At 32.3% G+C, this 22,406-nt stretch overlaps 1 long non-coding RNA gene across 1 annotated transcript in view; it reads right to left on the bottom strand.

The window, feature by feature from the left end:
* Positions 1-22,406, bottom strand: part of LOC129757270 (uncharacterized) — a 125,914-nt gene that overhangs the window by 23,522 nt on the left and 79,986 nt on the right. The window contains exon 2 of the long non-coding RNA XR_008739663.1: positions 20,016-20,067. This is a non-coding gene — a long non-coding RNA (uncharacterized LOC129757270). The remainder of the gene's footprint in view (positions 1-20,015; positions 20,068-22,406) is intronic.

Below are 22,406 nucleotides of genomic sequence, written 5' to 3'. Positions count from 1 at the left end.
TCGGAACAGAAAGTATTCTCTCCTCATTAAAAAAAAATTAACGATTTTTACGAGGGATAAAATTCCCGTTTTCTTAGTTTTGTCAAAATTTCAAAAAAAAAACAGAAATTATCAGTTTCTGAAAGGAAATTGGCAGAAATTTGAAAAAGTGAAGAAAGTGAAGAAAAACATTTAAAATCGTTTTTATCGGGCTTTGTTGGGAGTGAAATTAAGAAAACCAGGAAATCTGTAAAGCTCACTTAAGCATAAGTAAGAGTAAGTATAATGTAAAATTAATCTTAGTCTTTCGAACATAATTGAAATTTGCGTTGATTTATACACTCAACGCCCATTTTCATTTTGAAAAACCCGATTTAATATACTTGACAGTGGATTGTAGCCTTTCTTACAGCCTGATAATTTTAATTGGATACACATAACACGAAATAATAAACAAATGGTAGATTTGTAAATAATAATTTTCATATGCATAACATAATTTGAAACTTATTGGAAATTTTTGAATGACTGAATTCTGGAATATCTTGTATGTTCCCGGTTCTATGACATTATGATCTTTTATGTAAAAATTGAAGAGGTCTAAAATTAAGAATACAATTTAAAAAAAAAATGCCTAATCATGAGATTCAAATAATTTAACCTCTCATGTAAAGAAAGCGGATATATTGAAAAAAATAATTGAATGAAATTACAACAGCTAAAGTAAAATACGATGCTTCAACGAAAGTAACAAAAATCGATAGAATAAACTATAGATATTAATCATTTTGACAACTTTGAAAAGTCAATATATTAAATTTTATCAATTTGTAAATTTTTTCGATTTTGTCAATTTTGTCAATTTTGTCAATTTTGTCAATTTTGTCAATTTTGTCAATTTAGTCAATTTTGTCAATTTTGTCAATTTTGTCAATTTTGTCAATTTTGTCAATTTTGTCAATTTTGTCAATTTTGTCAATTTTGTCAATTTTGTCAATTTTGTCAATTTTGTCAATTTTGTCAATTTTGTCAATTTTGTCAATTTTGTCAATTTTGTCAATTTTGTCAATTTTGTCAATTTTGTCAATTTTGTCAATTTTGTCAATTTTGTCAATTTTGTCAATTTTGTCAATTTTGTCAATTTTGTCAATTTTGTCAATTTTGTCAATTTTGTAAATTTTGTCAATTTTGTCAATTTTGTCAATTTTGTCAATTTTGTCAATTTTGTCAATTTTGTCAATTTTGTCAATTTTGTCAATTTTGTCAATTTTGTCAATTTTGTCAATTTTGTCAATTTTGTCAATTTTGTCAATTTTGTCAATTTTGTCAATTTTGTCAATTTTGTCAATTTTGTCAATTTTGTCAATTTTGTCAATTTTGTCAATTTTGTCAATTTTGTCAATTTTGTCAATTTTGTCAATTTTGTCAATTTTGTCAATTTGATCAATTTAGTTAATTTTGTCAATTTTGTCAATTTTGTCAATTTTGTCAATTTTGTCAATTTTGTCAATTTTGTCAATTTTGTCAAATTTTGCAGTATTTTTTATTTTGTCATCTTTCCAATTTCGCGAATTTAGTAAATTGTCGGTTTTTGAAATTTTGTCATCTTTGTAAATTTTATAAAGTTTTGTCAATTAACACGTTCGACGCCACTTTTACTAAGATGTAAAGAGAAATAATATTGCCCCCATTAATAAACACTTTTATTAGTTATTCGTTAATTTAAAAGTTATTTTAAAAATATTCACATGACCTAGAATTGTACGGTACAGGTTGCTATAGCCTAGAAATAAGATAAACCAGACCGCCACGAATATCAATTTGTATTTGTGACAAATCTTGCAAGTCCCAAGACTTTCAATAAACCTCGGCGTTAGGTTATATACACTGTGTAGATTGGCCCAAAAAACTGACCGGTGCAAAATTTCAGCCTAATCGGGCTTGATTTGACCTGAAAGCACTCAAAATTTCGATTTTTTAATCTCAAAAACCACCAAAGATGAACCGAAGGAAATCTTAAAAATCGAAAGTTTAATTTTAATGCTAAATGACTAAAAAATGCATAAAACATCAAAATCTGGTGGTGCTTAATAATTTTTTTTTTGTCAAAAATCAACTCTAGGATTTTAAAAATCACGTAAGGGGGACCAAAGGAAATTCGAAAAAAAAAAACGAAATTATAATCTTAATTCTAAATAACTCAGAAATGAATGAAATTTGTAGTATTCCTCTTGAACTCTAAGTATTCCAATTTCAACTGATTTAAAAACTAACCGCTCATTCTAAACATCATAAGTTTACTTCTCGGTTTTGTTTCAATATCAATAATTCATACATCATTCCAATCGCTAATGTCCCCTTAAAAATGCACTCTCATTATAAAAGCAAACTGGCATAACATCTTTATCGGAGCAGAGCATTAAAGTTCAACAACGATAATAATGATAGCTTCAAAAACGTCCTGATTCCCTGGACCGAAGCAGACGGAAAAAGGAAAAAAAAACTAGAAATAAAACGACGCAGAAGCTTTACTGGAAAACCAGGAAACTTCCCCCATTCCCCAATTATGATGACCCGGTACCTTACTTTTATCTCCGAGTTTCGTTAACCGCCCAAAGTGGAAATAAATGAAGACTTGTAAAATGGACCCCGATCCTCCGCTCATCGTTTTCCGTCCTTCTACTTTGCATCGACCCCCATTAAAGCGAACAGCTCTTCCCACCCATTAGTCCCACGAATTGAGAGCAGAATGGCGCGGTTCCATCCCGGTTGGATGCTGGGCTCGGGATTGGAATTAGCAAGTGCCTGGAAATCAGCTGTAATTTTACCCTCTGACCCTGACCGTGGGAAGCGCGGTTTCTTGCTGAGCCCATCTCGGATTCACAACCATCCTCACAACCATTAGGCCACCCATTGAGCCCAGATAAGCGCGATTCCGAGGGATGGAAGAAATATTTGCGGGACTTTAAAGCATATTCCAGATTCATTGGGTTTTTGCGTTTGAGAGGAATTTTAGTTTGTTTTTGCTAGATTTACTTAGAAGGACATTGAGTTGATTTCTGTTAATAAAAACTGTTTGAAATCAGATTTCCGCTTTTAATCGAAATCAGAGCTGCCAGATTAAATGGCAAATAGATACTCCTACTATTTTATTTTTTCAGACATATTTCAACACAATTCCTCCTGAAAACGATCATGAAACCATTCAAGCCTGCTGAATTAAATAAAAAATAAATTGATATACTCTCCCAACAAAGAACACAACAACGTTCACAACTTTCGGCTACAATGTCAGACACGGTATTTGTTTTTGCAAACCCATATTTTTACATTTTCTGCAAGTAAGTTTTTCCCCTATCCTTGGCACACTGGAGACTGGAAGCACGAGAAAAACTGTCTAGCTTCGGAAAGCACGAAAAACAACGAAGAAATTCTCTACAGCAGTATATTTCATTTCGTTCATTTTTTTTCAACCATACTCTGTTCAAGCATATGAACCTGTGAGCTAAGTTTTGTCAGCAAAACCTGGGTTCAGCAACATTTTTGGCGTGCTTGGGAAAAATTGTTTCGTTCGTTGTTTTTTCCAATCCCACACTAGCGGTTGAAGGATGACAAAAAAAACCGTTCCTCAGCATTTGTCATTTTCGCGTACCTATAGTAGTTGACATAGTTGCGGGGGGATAGAAAAATACAGCAACTTGCAAAACAAAAACTTACATTGCGATCGTTCCCTGAAACTGTTCTATTATGGTTGGAATTTGATAAAGGGTTGTTACGTGCGAGTGTGTTTACTTTTCATTATGCTTGTTTCTGAGAGAAATTTTTCCTTCGTTTCCGTCATATATAGTTTCTCTTTTTTAGAGATTGAGCAACCTAAAAAACAAGAACAATTTATAATGTTTGCACAGACATTTTTTTCACTCTCTGGAGCCACTCTTCCTTATTCAATTTTCTTCGATTATTAAATCTAATAAAAATCTATGAGCTATTCGATTCAATCAATTGATTCCGCGAGAGCAGTGAAGTTTTCCACCACAAATTGGTCCTACAAACTGACTGAGTTTATGTTGCAAAGCTGCAATTAAGTTTAATTTTTTGATAGGGCCCTTCCTCCTGCAACAGTTGCGGGCCACAGCATCGCATTATTTCCAAACTGCTGCTCGACAACGAATTTAATCGTCTTTCCCGGTTCGTAGGATGAAAACTGTTGCTCCAGAGTATTATAAGGTAGGAAGACACATTTGATTCATACTACCTATTTGTAACTTTCAATTATTTAAAGTAAAGGGTTTCCCATTATGTCTAGACACGATTTAAATTGATCAGTAAATATAAACACAATTTAGGACAAATTCTTTTTTTCTCACTTTTATGTTCTATATGGTTTTCTTTTACAGTTAGTCAACAAAAAAAAATGTATTTTTCTGGGCTAATGTAAACGCTTTTGAAATGGGCCTTGAGAGCTGGAGGCAGGAAATTTAATAGAAACTGAGACATTTTAGGAGAATAGGAGCATAAATTATAAGAGGCCACATTACTTATCAAGGTAACATTCCATGCCAAAATACCTTGACCCCCTATAATTCAACGTGAAATTTATCGAGGGAAGGCGTACAGCCGGTCTTCTTAAAACAAATCATCACAGGTGATACACTATCCTTTCCTCTATCGACTACAAGGACTTGGCCGGCATCGTTATAGATTCTTTCAAAGAAGGTTGATTCTCATAATTGTTCAGTGAGTTTGTAGTTAAAATGTTTTCTTTTTGGTCAAATCGGACGACATAGGGGAACTAGGGGTATAATGCCCAGTGTGGGCAAAACGCCCCACTGCGATATCTAGCTAGATATACACTTATTTTAAGAATTCGGTACGCTATTCCCTTCTAATTAACAGTAGAAACCTTTTGTACAAAAAATTAGCATCAAATATGCGATAAATCCTTGCAAAAATCCAAAAATACTTTTCAAGCCATATTCCTTGAAATTTGTGCCTTGACTTTCGTAAGGAATTACGGCATCTATCGACAAAAAAAATTACCTGACACCTGATACAATGACGAACATCGGTCTTGAAAATCATCACAAAACGAAAAATTTCCTTATTCAATTATTTTTTCTGTTATTTTGAATGAGTTTTAATAAACATGACTAGGTAGGGCAAAACGCGCCATGTCCGTTTATCTTTAAGCATGTTTCATATTTGTTTAAATTTATATGCAGTTTCATCACAACAATTTTAAAGATATTTATAAGTTGTATTGGAAAACATAACTTGAATATAAACGAATATATTTAAAATTCCTAAATTTAATATAGATCTAATTAACTATTCACAAGAATTTCAGTATATCTGGCAGCACTGCGCGTAGCTATACATTTTTCCATCTATGAAATACAATAGAAGTGTTTTTACCTGGCAAACACTTTCGGAGGCACTTGGATCAATAAACACTTATTAAACATTAAACGGCGCAATTGGGTACACACATATGCGCATTATGCCCCTACTGATTCTGAAATCCAATTTTCAACCTGCTCTTCAAACTTCATTAAATTTGTGGCCTTTTTTGACCTTCCAGTTATTCTAACTATCAGATTTAGACAAAAAATAAACCAAACTTCCAAACACAATCGAAAATTAAAGTTAATCTTTTCAAATGTATTCTAAAACAAGGCTTTCTTCTTAACGTGGGCATTATGCCCCCTCTTCCCCTACTTGTTGCAGATTTTTAAAATGAGATTTGGGTACCCGGGTTATGATTTGATTGATTGATTGTTTGATTAGAGAGACTTTAAACTTAAAAGTTCATTCATCTCTAAGGTTATGATTTGATATTTAGCCCTTCATTTCATGATTTTTTATTTTTTCTTGGAAATATTCTCAATAGTGCGCAAAGATGAGTACATGAAGAGAAAAATAATGAAAAAATATTATTTTCACATATTTCGAGTATTTAGCCAAAATATTAATTGTTGCAAATTTGCAACAACATGAAATGGAGGAACGTTTTTGTTCCTCACACAAGACAGCAAGAAATAAATGCTTATTCCTAATTTATCTTGCAGTAGTCGTAGTTAAAGCTCAAGAACTTCGTAAACCTAGTATCTGGACACAATTTAGCTGGGGTTAGTACCTAAGAATGTTGGTTATCCACCATGGGTGCACGGATTCACCTAAGTTTCTGCCTAAGTATGTGCTTACATGCATTATTTAGATTAATTAGTTCGACAAATTTCCAATGCAGCTTACACTATATCCGAACCCCATGGCTTCGTTTGATCTGCTTTCGAGTAAATGTAATACTTGTGTTGATGAAAGTATATTTTGGAAGAACAAGTCAATCAGGTGGGCTAGTTTACTATATGAATTCCGGTATCCGTGTATATTTAGCTGACCTGGAAAACTGATTGAACATTCTTATATATGAGAATTTCAAGGAAGCACATCTTACCTGTTGGCCATTTATGGGATTTGGACCTAATAGTTTTCTGCCGATACCCGTAATAGAACCCATTACGCCTAACATACCAAAACCAGACTCACACCAACGTATTCGCTAGCGGCTAGACCTCCCAGGCACAGAATTATTTTGGGAGCTGGGGAGTAGTTATGCGATAATATTCATTAGGTTTGCTTGATGGTGCTATATGGAAAGCTGGAACGTCTTTCCGATACAACTTTTTTGAAAAAATAATCTTGTCAAAGCCAATATTTTGACAATAACATTCAAGTTTTGGACTTGTATTCAGTTCTTTTTCAGTAACTTAATTTTTTGTGAAAAGTTTTATGGTAATCTTCGTGCTCATAGATTTTTAGCGCAATATACAGAAATCTAGAAACAAGTTCATTCTCGGCTGACAACAATATTTAAATTATAAAACCTTAAAAAACCGATAAAATAGTGATTTTTGTGCATGGTATACTTCGATTCAAAGAATCAAGTAACTTGAAAATCAGGAAATACAAATTGTTGAAGAAACAATTTGCGTTTTTTATTCACACACCTACAATAAAATACAAAAAAACATTTTTATTATTCCTTAATAATAAAAAACCGATGGATAAAATACATTAAAAATGGTTTTACTCGTATAACATTTGATGAGTATGGTACGCGTTTGGAAGAGTAAACAGAATTATAATTAGGACTTAGATGGAACTGCCATTTTCGTTGCACCATGATGATCAAATTCGTTCTGAAAATATTAAAACTGTTATCATACATATTATACAAACGATAAAAAGTATTTGAAGAACATTATGAGACTAATGTTTCAAACTAGGGTATAACATTATTAAGTAGGGAGCAAAAAAGATGTTAATTATTATTTTCTAAAAATTTGAAAATATTTTCTACGAACAAATACAATCTTTTCCGGAGATCATAAAATTATATTTAAAATCATCCTTGGTTGCATTTGAAAAATTAAAGATTCAAATAGTTAATATAGCCTCTTTAACTACTCAAAAGTCACAAATTTGTACTAAATGTGACGCATGGTTGATGATCTAGCCAAAAGAATTTGTTCTTGGTTTTCCCCAATATTTTTACAGGTGTCAGCCATTTTGTTCAGTTAAAGGCTTATTCATCTGTATTATTTCAAAAATATCTCGACAACATGATAATATAACATTAAAAATAATAATACTTTCATCTGGAAACATAAACACTGTTTAAACGATGAAACATTAGAAAATCACACTTTGAAGCCCATATACCTAACTAAAGGTGCTACCGTTGCATGATGTTGCAAATTTGCAACAATTAATAAAAGGCCATTATATCAGACAAAAATCAAAAAAATCTTCAAATTGTATTCCATTGTGTTAACTGCACTGAAACTGCGAGAATATATTTTTTAGACAATTTTTTTTCGCAGTGTGAATTGGACTAGGTCAAAAGTCTGAAAAATAAGCCTTTTTAAATATTTCATATTTTTAAGATTCAAGTTGGTCTAGTTTCTATATGTATACTCAGAAAGTCATTTTTTTAATTCAACGATATCTTGAAGTTAGAAATATTATTGCTAGGAATAAAAAAGTTGACTATTTGGTTTTCTACAAAAGTTACAACAGCTTTTATTAATTGTTGCAAATTTGTTACTTTATGAAACGAAGGGTTAGTATAGAAAAACGCGAAAAATTGTTCGGAGAATGTTACTTTTTTTTCTAAAATATGTTGTTCCCACGCAATGCAAATGTAATTCCAATAAATGGAGCTCACTGGAAATTCTTTTGGCTACAACTTTGCTGAAGATGGTCATGCAGTAGGAGTAGCTCCAAAACAGAGCATTATTTTTTTTAACCAAAAGGAACTAGCAACACTGACAAAAAAAAATATTTTAACAAGAAAGCTATTGATTTTATATACAAATTTTGGGAAAAGTCCGATCCGAAATCGAAGTAGTCATCGCCTGAAGAATGACGTGTTTATTTTTCAAGCTGTTCAATTTTAAGTTGATTTCAAAAGTGAAAATTTAAAAATATTAAGAATAATCATCATTTTGCCGGTGCCGAAGATCCTTAATAAAGAATCCCAACAAGTTTCGGAGGATTCTTCCGGGCCATAAGCACCGCCAACCACTACGGTCATTCCCACAAGCGGTCAACTAGTGTTGGCGGATCGTAGTTTCTTCTCAACGGACTATAACAAACGGTACATGGGCATCTCGGTCGAATAAGCCAACGATGGACAAATGGATACCTGAAGGACTTTTGGAGCTTGAAACCAAATTTGTTCATTGATCAGCAGTATCAGTACAAAAGCTAAGTATTCGTGTTTATTTTATTTATTTTCTTCTGCGTCTAAAGTTTTCGTTCTCTCAAGGAACATTTATAAAAATTCGTGAGTACTTTCTTTACTTGTCTCCTAGGTTTCCGAATCTTCTTTTTTTCTAAAAGTAACTTATTTCATGAGTTTTATTTTTTCTCTGAACTATATGATTGTTGAAAATTATAAAATTGAGGCTAGGAAGATAATTATAGTATGATCGATCTCATCGAAAATGGTCACCGTAAATTCAACGTGAAGTTAGCCCGTCAATTGTTTTCATGTTAGTGTTTTGCTGAGTGTTGCCAATTAATTGATTTTAATGTAAATTTGCCGTTATGTTTGAGCGGGAAAAAGTGTAATGTAAGATGTATGTGAAATAAATGATCTCTTCAGTTTTATTCGTCGACAAATCGAGACACATTTTTCTTCCATCCGAAAAATGGTCTACATCCAACATAGTATAAAATATGGTTAGCAAGTTCTTTGAAAAATCGGAATTGACTTCAAAACTTTGTATATCATTTTGTTTAAATACATTTTAGAGAATATGTTTGTAGATTTGATCTGTTAAATATGCAATTAACTAATGAATTTGGAAATTTATGATGAGTTTGCTGAATACATATATACTTAACTTTTTTTGGAGCCATGAATTTTTGTTTATTTTTTCGTGCAAACAAATAGAAAACTTGCTCCAGTTTCAACTTGTTATATGTCATTATAAACTCAGTTCAATTTTCACCGATAAATTGGTCTTTAAGATAGCCAAGCTGTTAAAATAATGTTTAAAACTTCACTTCAATTCAATCAAAAAATGCTCGGGAAAATGCTGTTTTAATCATCATGATTTTCTTTAAGGTTCATCAGTACATTTGATTGAAGGAATGATCAAAATTCAAATGGATTACATGGGTACAATAGGCGAATCAGTTGAAAAATTGAAAACGAAGCCATTTAGGAAGTAAGATAAGTACCCTTTTGTGTGGGGCAACAATGTGTGTGTGAGCTAAACGGAGTGTTCTCTCCACATTAGCAGCCAGTAGCTCAGTTAGGACAAGCTATCCGAAGAGGCAAGTAGTGTAAGATCGTTGCACATCCTTGGTGGGTGATTTCGGATGCTAGACGCGATTGCACACCTTTCATTGAAGAAGTTCTAGTATCCTTTTAAAATGGTACGAGGTAAGATATTGAAAATGTGCAATTTTTTTTATTACATTTCAATAATGAAAATAGCTTAACTCTATTAATGGGGATGTTGGAGGTGTCCGAAAACTGATATACAATGGATTGTGGGTTCAAGCCAGCCGGAGTATCTCGGCAAATATAGAATCATGAGTAGGTTACTTAAGTGCCTTTTCAGGATTCTTTATTTGTTTCGAAAAGTTTGAAGGGAGTAAGATGAGTCCAACCTGCCCCAAGCCAGTGGTAACGGACCCCTTGGTTGTGTTGCAAATATTGTTGATGAGTTAAGCATGAGCAAGATCTGAATGTGCGATCGAGACTTCCCGTACCGCCTCGGGTCGAAAGACCTATCAGCCACTGGTGGGTTCAACTACATACATACATACATACAAATTTTGGGAAAAGTCCGATCCTACCCGGTTGCCCGGATTCCATTGAAAAAGGCCGAGTTTATTCTCATTCTTATTTTCAAATCATACTAAAAAAACTAATTGTGTTGTAAAAATTACTAATTTGCGTCAAAAACATTTTTGGTCAAGTTTCATCATGATAATCATGAAAGGTTTTTTGAGAGCCTAAAATATGATTACGAATTTTATGTTGATGATATTGATGATGGTATTTATTTAGAAACCTTTTAACCTTGAGAGGTGATTCGGGTATTTTATGTTGTATTTTGAAGAAAAATTTTGTTTCAAGTTTTTTATCTTGATTTTTGTTGAGTAATCCCTGGGTTTTGAACAAAATTGCTCGGATATTGCCCGGATTTTTTATCGCCAATTTTTAATCAAAGCCCAGTGCCCAGATTTTGACTAAATAGCCTGGATTGAACTTATGTTATCTTCAAATAAAAATTTTGGCCAAAAATTGCCTTTTTGACTAAGTCCCAAAAAGTCTATTTTTAACCAAAAATTTCTTCGGCTTGTTCTGAGTAAAATCATGAATATTTAATCTGAATTTGATGTTTAAGATTGAAAAAACCTTAATAATAAGAAAGAAGTCTGTTTGGCTTCTTTCCTATTATTTCTTACTATTAAACATCAAATTCAATACAATTATACTTTTTCTTGATTTGTTTAGTTTGATGTAGTTTTTTTATATTTATTTTATTACATTAGTTTTTAAATAATTTTCGCTCAAACCTTATGTAACTAGATTGCAAGCTTTTAAATGATTTTGAATGTGTCAGCAGTGTCCGGTTGTCGGAATCTATCGAAATGTTTTGATTTCTAGTGAAATCGATCATAGATCTATTAAACAAGTTTAATGTTGATTATTGGGTTTTGTTAATTTTTTTCTAAGTCTAAGTTCTAAGTTTTTTTACTGCCGATTTTTATTTAAAATCTTAAATTCAATTTTGTTATGGGGAACAACATGGCATTTCTTATAGAACTTAACTTTTCAAAATACATTTTGCATCATGACTAAAGATTTGTTTGAACCTCCTTAAAAGACAAAAGAACGGCAAAAAGATGTTTTTAAAGCTTCTTGAATACCCAAGAAATTATTGAAAATCATCCATCAACAGTAAAGTGATGACCCTTCTAGGAAATCCCGATAAGCAAATAACCCTAATAAATTAAATGATTGAAAATTATGTTAAATTTCATTTGTTATCATCATTGTAGTGACAATGAATCTGGGCAATTGCTACAAAATTTGCACTAAACACTGTGATGGCTATCTTTCTGATTGGATAATTTCGAGATTATCGGCCCAATTTATTGCAAGAAAATCGTTTGAATTGATGGTATAAGGTAGAGGCACTAGTTTTATGAACACATGTAAAATAGGAATCAAAGCATTTTCTTGCTTTATTAAAAAAAAAGTCTGAGATGATTCTGACTCATAAAACCCAATCTGAAACTCATTTTAACATGCTTTTTCGACCAAAAAAATAAACCAGACAATGTCATGACTGTTATCGTAAAATTTTTATAAAATGTTATTTGAAAGTACAAGCTTTTATCAGCTATGCTATATTCTAGTTATGTTATAATATTGTAATGGCATTTCGGCGAGATGAACTCTAGTAGAATGAAATCGAAAGATAGGAAATGATAGGTGGATAGTTAAAGCTAGGGCGCTTTGGAGAAGAAACATTGAAAGGTGGTTTTGAAAATGTAAGTCTAGGGCATGTGCTAAGCTCAAACTAATCGGTTGAATCTTTGCTCGGCAACGGTTAATTCTGTATGGGAGGCGAAGCAATCGCAGCTCGCATACAGAATCAACCCGATGGGTTCAACCCGATCGATCTTCTCCAAAGCACCCTAGCTTTAACTATCCACCTATCATTTCTATCTTTCGATTTCATTCTACTTGTTGTGGTGTTTTCTTTCAGGAGAAACAACTCTGCAGTAATTCTGGCGAATAACTAAAAGCTATAAAATTCCTTTCATTAATAATTTTCATTACATACAGTTAGTTGTTCATCTTACTTTTAGTCTCTCTGTTCAGTCCGAAAAAACACCAAACTGATTTCTCCTAGCTACGCCTGAATCCTACATTACAAATTTTCTATTTAACTTCAATTGTTTTCAGATTATTTCCACAACTTACGGTAAGTATATACAAATTTTATAAATTCTTTGAAACTTTCAGGATCCTCAGTTTTCGACCTCTGGTAACCCTATTCTACGGTTTTTTTTAACAAACATGCGTTAATTTTTTCAAGATCATGGCTACAAAAAATGTGAAAAAGGTGTAAAAAATGTACTCTACCGCCAAAGCTGTTCCAGTCACAGTGGAAAATTTTTGTTTAGTGAATTGTAAAGTTCACGTCATATGCGACAATTTGGTTTCTTTATAAATATTTATAAAATACGATGCAAAATTTTTGACGACTAACCAGAGGTTACTGTTTTTCGAACTTTTTATCAATTTACATTTTATGAGTCTACATTTGCAACTAAATTCGACTTTGCAATGGATTTTTATACACTAGAAAGGTAGTTTCTATCAATTCTTGTGTTCCTGGACAAAATTATAATAAATAAAAGAGGGAAGTACTTTCTGAATTTTGTAAGTCAGCAAAAAAATTTTCTTGGCAGACGGGCGCAGAGAGTAATGTCTCAAAGCCATATTGCAAACAAAGACTGGTGAAAGGAAACGAACAAATAGTTATCAAATTTTAACATTTCAGTCAAGCATTGCACCGCCAATGTAATTACATCAAAAGAACCGGTATGAAAAAGCCTTTCTTGTGCATATAGTTTGATTGCCTATATCTTGCGTTAATATACTCAAAATCCAGTGGGAAGCTGAATATGAAAGGTGTTAGAATAGTCTCAGGAAATGCAGTTTGATAAAAATTTCTAAAACAAAAAAGACGTGAAAAATTCTGTGTTCCGTGTTTTATAGATATAAAGATTCCCAAACGTCACAAATTACGTAAGCTTTCCAATTCACTTTAAAAAAAAAATCTAATCTGTCAAAAACAGCTTTGGCGGATGATAAGCTTAGCTTAGCTTGATTGACTATTCACATCCACCTTAAATCATTGAACTTGAAATGCAACATTAAAAATATTCTAATTCAATAGTTCTTTTGTATTTTTTTATCGTCATTAAAACAAACGCAGGCGTGGCTCAGTAGAACGAGTTCGACATCGCCAATGGTTGCTACTCCGTGATTGACCGAGGCCGTCAATTTTGTCCAGAGGTCAAATTAATGGTATCTGGCACATTCATAATAAACAAAACTGACGCTCTCTCTTTACAAATCAATAACGGCGCCGGCCACGTCCTAGTAATCAATGGATAGAAGGAAAATAGAGAGAAAAAGGATTAAAAGAATAATTGTTCATGCTTTAGGACCGAATTGACCTCTGCATCCTAGCAAAACAATTTTTTGTGTAGACTGGGTAAAAAAATATGATCAGGAAACACTTTTGACTAGTGTTATGCAATCTGGGTGGAAATCCTATTCTCCTAAGCTCTGTTCCTAACAAACCTCTTCCACTTTATCGACAACAATCTCGGTAATTTCCTTCAAAACTCTCTAAATTCTTCCGTACTTTCTCAACATCAACTTTCTGCTTTCATAAATCAAACATGTCAGCGCCCATGCAACGATTCGATCCTACACGCTCAGACGCATACACCCATTTGATTTACACGCTGCTAACTCCGTTTCCGAATCTGGGTTATCTTGTAGAGTTACTCACTTTTGGGAAACTGGCAGAACACTACTAGAGTTCATCTCGCCGAAATGCCATTACAATATTATAACATAGTTATGACGGCGATAAAATCTGAAAACATATATTCTAGTTATAGTATTCTATTTTTAGATCATTGAAAATGCCATTGCATTTACCCGTTTGACGAGGAAATGGCTATTTCAATTATTGAACTGAGATTGGTTTAGCGCTTGCAAATGTAAACAAACCGTTTCTTTCAATATGCGTGCTATTAGGAAAATTGATCCTCAATGTATGCAATTAAATGTGTTCACTAATTGATAGGTGCGGATTCTTTCATATTATTTTTTTTTTGTTTTCAGTTAGTGATGCAAAGACAGTTTCCAATGGAATGGTTGAAACCAGTGGTCGGCTACCTGAGGATCGCTAGCCGCATGCAGCTCTATAGCTAACTGCGCAAATATTTTTTTTATTGATGCTAATATATTCATAAATATCACTCAAATATTGGTTGAATCTTGTGACCTGAAACATAGTTTTTTATTGAACAATGATAACTTTTGATTGCTGTCGCTATCGGGACGAACCGAAAAGTTAAAATAGAAAAAAATCTTAGATTTATTGGAGAAAATTCTATAATATTTATGGTGGTGTAGAGGAGAGCTTTAAAGTCTACTAAGCCAACGGTCACTGAACGGTGACTCAAATTTAGGCATTGTTGAAAGACTTGGCAAAATTGCTGAAAAATTAAATTCAGTAAGCACAAACGAATTCGATGGTTTTCTGACTGGTGGGGTAAGATGATCTCAAATTTTGCGTTCTTATAGTACGATTACGATTTCCTTAACTCAAAAGTGGACATTTCAGCTTTCAAGGCTTCTAGTATTCGGTACAGGATCAAGCAACGTTTCACGTTTACTCTATAAAAGGTCCCACATCTATTTGCTAAGTGTTGGTGAATCTTCGTTCAATTAGGATAAAACAAACTCGAAGTTCTTTAAACCGCAAAAAAATTTGACAATGTTTTATAGATGGGCTGAAGAAATTATTCGTTCCATATCACAGAATATCTTAAATTTTTTAAGCGGATTTTGCTTGAAACTTGTAAAGCTTGAATCATGAAAATATATTAATTCTGAACTTGCCAGTTAAAAACCTTGCACTTAGTGTTGAAACGTACTGGTTCATCTTAACTCGACATGAATTTCAATGAAGTCTGCTAAACCACAAACCAACAGACTTATTTCGGCTTAAAATAGGATTTACCGAATCGGTAAAACCGTCCATTTTCTTAATACCGGAAGTACCGGATTTTGGACGGTAAAAACGGGTATTTCAGTTAAATTTTTCATCAGTCTTCGGCATTGTAATAAAATTGACAAAGGTAGATGTTTTTTTTTCTACCAAATATGTTTGAGTACAAATATTAAAGTTTTGTCCAATAAGACTTAAAATTTAAGCTTAATAAACCATACTGCAAGATTCATGTGAGATTTGATTATAGCTTAAATTTTTCGATGTAAGTTTTTGACTTCAAATTAGAGTTTGTTAAAAAAAAAAAGCATTGACGAGCTGCCATTTCTCGTTTAGCTGATATTTTTTCATGAAATTTCAGTTCAACTTTCCAAATAACGCTTCACAACAGACTGAACAAGCGTATAACGACTGAAAGAAAAAGATACAGCTACAAAAGATTTAAGATTGCTTCACAATAATCACTGTAATTTCTATTGAAAAAACTGAAATTTGGTGAAAAGATGAATAAATGTTTAATAAAAAAAACAGGTCAAGTTTTATCAAAATCGTTTCAAGCGGTGTCGGGCTTTCACAAATTTTAAATTTAAACCTAAAAATGTTAAAATATTTATTAGAAATTTCCTACCTTGTTTTCAAACATCAAATGTTCAAACAGTGTCAGCCAGCATTTAAGTACATGTTTGAATGTTTCTCAATTCTTTTTCTAATTGACAGAGCTCAGTTGTTTTTATTTTTAATGCTGTTAAAGTTTTTTTTTCTGACAAAGCAGTAACAAAGTTTTAATAAATTTACAACATTGTTATAGCAACAACAGAGCGTACTTACTATATTTATTGCTAAATTTTCACTGATTTTATAATAGATTTTTATTCTTATTTTATCGTTTTAATTTTGGAAAGGCGAAATGAATGCGATCACGACCAAAGTTGCGGGGAAACATCCGTATTTTGGACAAGAAAAATATGTAATTCTGTGAGTAGACCAAAAATTTTGTGACAGTGTTTTGTTCAATCAAATTAGGTCACTTTTTACCAAAAAATCTTTATGTATATCAAATTTCATATCATGTTCATGAAGACTATAAAACATTTACTAAATCTAGAAAATCTGTTCATAAATCTGAATACTGTGTTACAGAATAGATCCAAAATTCATCAAAAATTATATAAAACTACAATGATTTCGGCAACCATAATAGTAAAATGATGATGATAATAGATTGATGATGATTTTGAAAGATTTATGAAAAAGGGAAAATTTAAAGGCACATTAGCATCTTTTTCAGTTGAAAATGTTGCTAAATCTATTAAGTTATAAGTTCTGAGCAATTTATGTCATTACTGCTGCGATTAAACAAAACCTTTTCTTTGAAATCGATATACTTTGAAAAAATATCGGTTTAACCAGTTTTATCGGTTTTATCAATTAAAAATACCGAAATACCGTATTTGAAAAAAAAAAACCGGTTAAACCGACCACCCTAGTTTGATTGGCATTTGTGAAGTTTTTTTTGCAGATTTCGAAACATCGTAAGTACCTTAATTGAAACGTTTATAAAAGGTGCTACCTTTTTTACAATGGAACAATCGATCCTTTTGCTCTGATTTTTTAAGTGGATCGATCCTACGACCGATTTACTGAATCAATCTGGGAGATCGATCTTTTCCTGAAGATCGAACAATCGTAGTCTAAACCATAGATTTATGTTTTCGGTAATCTAAACTTTAGGATTTTTGTTGAAAAAAATATGTCAGATCTCAATTCTGCAGATGAGTTATGAATCGGAATTCTGAATCCTAATCCTGATTTGAAAATGTTTCTTCATCTGAATTCTATATCCGTATGTTGATTTGAATAAATTTACATAAATTATACTTAAAAACGGTTTAAAAAACTGAGGTAAAAAAATCTTAAAATAACGATGTCCGGCTGGGTGCTCTCTAAAGGGAAAGCTGCTGTTATTGTCGACTTACACAAAGCCTCCATTTGCTTTATGAAAAGCTAGAATGAAAGTTATCAAAAAAAAAAAAGAGCCAGAGTTCGTATGGCGGGACCAACAATCGGCAAACCGGCCAAAACAACGGAACGGAGTAACTGAGTTTTATGATCAAAATGTTTCAAACTGTTTTAAGTTTGAGAAACTCATTTCTCAACGCTCACTATTGGCCGAGGGGTTACCCTGCTAGTTTTACTTGTAAGGGGGCTTGGGATCAAATCTCATCTGGTTTGATGAACTTTTTGTCAAATATTCGGCTACTGTGGCTGAGCAAATGGCTACCTTTCTTGGAGCCAACATTAGTATGATATATACTTTCTCTGAAATAGAACTTTTTTTTTCTTTTTTACATTTGGAAACGTTGGAAAAAATACAATTTCATCAAAATTGTTAAGCGCAGAATAACAGAAAGGGTTGTAAAATCATTTCAATTGGAACATACAAATTCACCGACTTTCATGATATCTCCAACTGACCGTTCGCTATATCTTTCTTTAAGAAAGGCAAAAAGATGCAAGTTCAACCCAAGTTATAAAAAAAAAGTTTGATACTCCAAAAATGTACGCAAAACGTAAATAACTCCAGACAGATTGTAGTTCAAAAAACTTTAATTAATTTTTTTTTTCATATTTAGGACAATAACCACTCTTCTGATTCAAAGGTTGCCAACCACTGGTTTGAGCTATTGTTTTAAAACAAATTTCTGCCGAAAAATCATATTTGTTCAAAGTTGCGGAACTGACAAAAGCTATACTATTAATAATTTTCTATAACATGACCCTTCAGTAATTATTTTATTTGCCTTAAACTTTCCGATATCTAGTGCTTTTACCGTACTCTTCAACATTCATATTACCGGTGGTTTTCAAAACGCTAGGCTTATGAAAAGTGAGAAATCAGTTTCATTTCAGAATTTAAGCACAATACAAGCAGCAGTAATGCAGTTGGTCGACTACATCTTGGCAAGTTCGGAAGCGATGGATGGCACCTTGTGCTATGTGGGTAAATTTTGGAATGACTCAAACTATTCGGAGCTGTTACAAAATTTGACTACTCGTGCGAGCTCTCCCCAGATGTTGCTGTTCAATGGAAGTGCTCAGGCTGTGACCGTTTGTACCGTTTATCTGGTGTTGCTGAATGGCTTGAAAGACTACGGCGCCCAGTTCCTGTTGAGGAAATTCCGGCTGAAGGCTTCGGATCGATTTATTTTCATTGGGGATCATCGATATGAAGAAAAACGATCGCTGATACTACAGTTTGCGAGAATCTGTTATCTTCTGAGAATTCCGTCCAATGTGTTGCTGCTGGGTGATTATGGTATAATGCACAATTTTTACACACGAAAACTTACGGAAGAACGTTTAGAGAACGCACCCTTGGCAGAGTTACTTAATCGAGAGATGGTTCCAAACTGGAAGAACTTTAGCTTTCGCGTTTCGTCCGTTGGTTTGAATCCAAATCTTTCGGTAATACCCATAATACAATGTTTCAAAGAATTTACCGATAGTCGGGGATGGCAACTCACGTTTGTACCAACTAGCAGGCTTGTCCAGCCGAATGGTGTTTGGGAAACTTCCATCCATATGGTGGCGGATTTCCACGATGATCGTCCCCAAGTTAAACTAGTTCGAGCTCCAACGGGTGATGGCCTATGTTTCGTCTTGGTGAGAAAAAGTATTGGCAAAAGCTGGTGGCGCATCTTGTATCCCTTCAAATCGGTTGTTTGGGCAGCTTTCGGGTCAATCATTGGTGCAGTCATGGTTTTGATCAAACTTCTTCAAATGGTTTCTAACGAATTGATTAAGAAGTTTTCGATTATGGTCATTCTAGGATTGTCCGTCATTTTAGCCGTTGTAGAAGACACCTACACTCTAGCGCTAGTTTCGTACCTGATGATAGTGCTGTACGAGCCAAGAATGGAAACCTTAGGTCATCTGAACCAATCTGGTCGAGTTATCTGCAGTGACAGCGATCCAGCAAAAACGAAATTTTTATACGAAATGAAAAATGTTCCCCTCAGTAACGAACACGTTCGGTGTCCTCTTATGAACCCACTCATGAATCCGGACACTGTTCTCCAAATACGATGCCGGGACATATTCTTCACCCTCAGCACTCGAGAGACAAAACGTCATGGCAACTACTACATCCTGGATCAACAGCCTTTGCCCCTGGCCATGACTCATGCTTTCGACGCGATGCTGCCTCTGGCTGACGTTTATCAGGAGTTTCAGGATACGATGGTTGAGTCGGGCTTCTGGGAATACTGGACCAGCTTCTTTAAACTGCTGCAGGAACCGGAAGAAAAACTGGACAACTCTATCATCACATTCCGGGACCTGTACTTCTTGTGGGTTTGCTTTGCCGTTTGCCTGGGCACATCGGTTTTGGTTTTTCTTGCAGAGATTCTCTGTTTCAAAGTTCAACAAACTGAGGGGTTAAAAAATGTTTGCCAACTTTTGAACCCTGGAAAAAATGACAGAAGACAGGACTCCGCCTTTCTGTTTGAACGAACAATGAGAAGATTTAGCGTACTCAATAGTAGAGGCAGTAGGGGTTTAGAAATGTGAATCGATCAAGCTCAACTTCACCGAGTGCATTTTGATTGACTGGTTAAGTCACCACTTTCTAGAACCGTTTTAAAGCTTTATGTGTATTTTCCAGTAAATAAATGGCACACTTACCACTACAAAACCGTCTTGACTTTTTACATTGGTCTCTGAGATGGCCGAAATCCTGAAAAATGGAAAAACAAAACATAGTTTAAAACATTTTAATTGAATGGAAACACACAACAATTTTTTAACAGATTTCTGAAAAAGACTCTGTTTTTGTTCTGCTTGCAGAAATAATTGGAAACTCATGAAATTGTTGAAACAAATGATCTTCGATCGTTTTCGTTTCAATTCAAAAAAAGGAGTCAAATTTTAGAATGAATTAAAAAAAACTTAGACTGCCTTAAAATAGAAATATGAGTTTCTGAGCATGCCTTTCGGTTCGAAAAACACATCAGCAATATTTCAGATAGCTGTAATATAAATCTTTTTCATTTAACTTATTTCTTATGACGCGAACGATTTTGAGCTAAAAATGAAAAATGACAAAAATGACAAAAATGACAAAAATGACAAAAATGACAAAAATGACAAAAATGACAAAAATGACAAAAATGACAAAAATGACAAAAATGACAAAAATGACAAAAATGACAAAAATGACAAAAATGACAAAAATGACAAAAATGACAAAAATGACAAAAATGACAAAAATGACAAAAATGACAAAAATGACAAAAATGACAAAAATGACAAAAATGACAAAAATGACAAAAATGACAAAAATGACAAAAATGACAAAAATGACAAAAATGACAAAAATGACAAAAATGACAAAAATGACAAAAATGACAAAAATGACAAAAATGACAAAAATGACAAAAATGACAAAAATGACAAAAATGACAAAAATGACAAAAATGACAAAAATGACAAAAATGACAAAAATGACAAAAATGACAAAAATGACAAAAATGACAAAAATGACAAAAATGACAAAAATGACAAAAATGACAAAAATGACAAAAATGACAAAAATGACAAAAATGACAAAAATGACAAAAATGACAAAAATGACAAAAATGACAAAAATGACAAAAATGACAAAAATGACAAAAATGACAAAAATGACAAAAATGACAAAAATGACAAAAATGACAAAAATGACAAAAATGACAAAAATGACAAAAATGACAAAAATGACAAAAATGACAAAAATGACAAAAATGACAAAAATGACAAAAATGACAAAAATGACAAAAATGACAAAAATGACAAAAATGACAAAAATGACAAAAATGACAAAAATGACAAAAATGACAAAAATGACAAAAATGACAAAAATGACAAAAATGACAAAAATGACAAAAATGACAAAAATGACAAAAATGACAAAAATGACAAAAATGACAAAAATGACAAAAATGACAAAAATGACAAAAATGACAAAAATAACAAAAATGACAAAAATGACAAAAATGACAAAAATGACAAAAATGACAAAAATGACAAAAATGACAAAAATGACAAAAATGACAAAAATGACAAAAATGACAAAAATGACAAAAATGACAAAAATGACAAAAATGACAAAAATGACAAAAATGACAAAAATGACAAAAATGACAAAAATGACAAAAATGACAAAAATGACAAAAATGACAAAAATGACAAAAATGACAAAAATGACAAAAATGACAAAAATGACAAAAATGACAAAAATGACAAAAATGACAAAAATGACAAAAATGACAAAAATGACAAAAATGACAAAAATGACAAAAATGACAAAAATGACAAAAATGACAAAAATGACAAAAATGACAAAAATGACAAAAATGACAAAAATGACAAAAATGACAAAAATGACAAAAATGACAAAAATGACAAAAATGACAAAAATGACAAAAATGACAAAAATGACAAAAATGACAAAAATGACAAAAATGACAAAAATGACAAAAATGACAAAAATGACAAAAATGACAAAAATGACAAAAATGACAAAAATGACAAAAAATGACAAAAATGACAAAAATGACAAAAATGACAAAAATGACAAAAATGACAAAAATGACAAAAATGACAAAAATGACAAAAATGACAAAAATGACAAAAATGACAAAAATGACAAAAATGACAAAAATGACAAAAATGACAAAAATGACAAAAATGACAAAAATGACAAAAATGACAAAAATGACAAAAATGACAAAAATGACAAAAATGACAAAAATGACAAAAATGACAAAAATGATAAAAACTATAAAAACTACACAAATTTTAAAAATGACAAAAATGACAAAAATTACAAAAATGACAAAAATTACAAAAATTCAAAATTACAAAAATTACAAAAATTAGCAAAAATTACAAAAATGACAAAAATTAAAAATGACAAAAATTACAAAAATTACAAAAATTACAAAAATTACAAAAATTACAAAATTACAAAATTACAAAAATTACAAAAATGACAAAAATGACAAAATTTACATAAATTTTAAAAATAACAATAAT

The sequence above is a fragment of the Uranotaenia lowii genome, chromosome 3 (genome assembly GCF_029784155.1).
Source record: "Uranotaenia lowii strain MFRU-FL chromosome 3, ASM2978415v1, whole genome shotgun sequence".
NCBI classification, from domain to species: domain Eukaryota; kingdom Metazoa; phylum Arthropoda; class Insecta; order Diptera; family Culicidae; genus Uranotaenia; species Uranotaenia lowii.
Note: the sequence above shows the minus strand (reverse complement) of the source record. Positions and strands in the feature narration are given on the sequence as shown.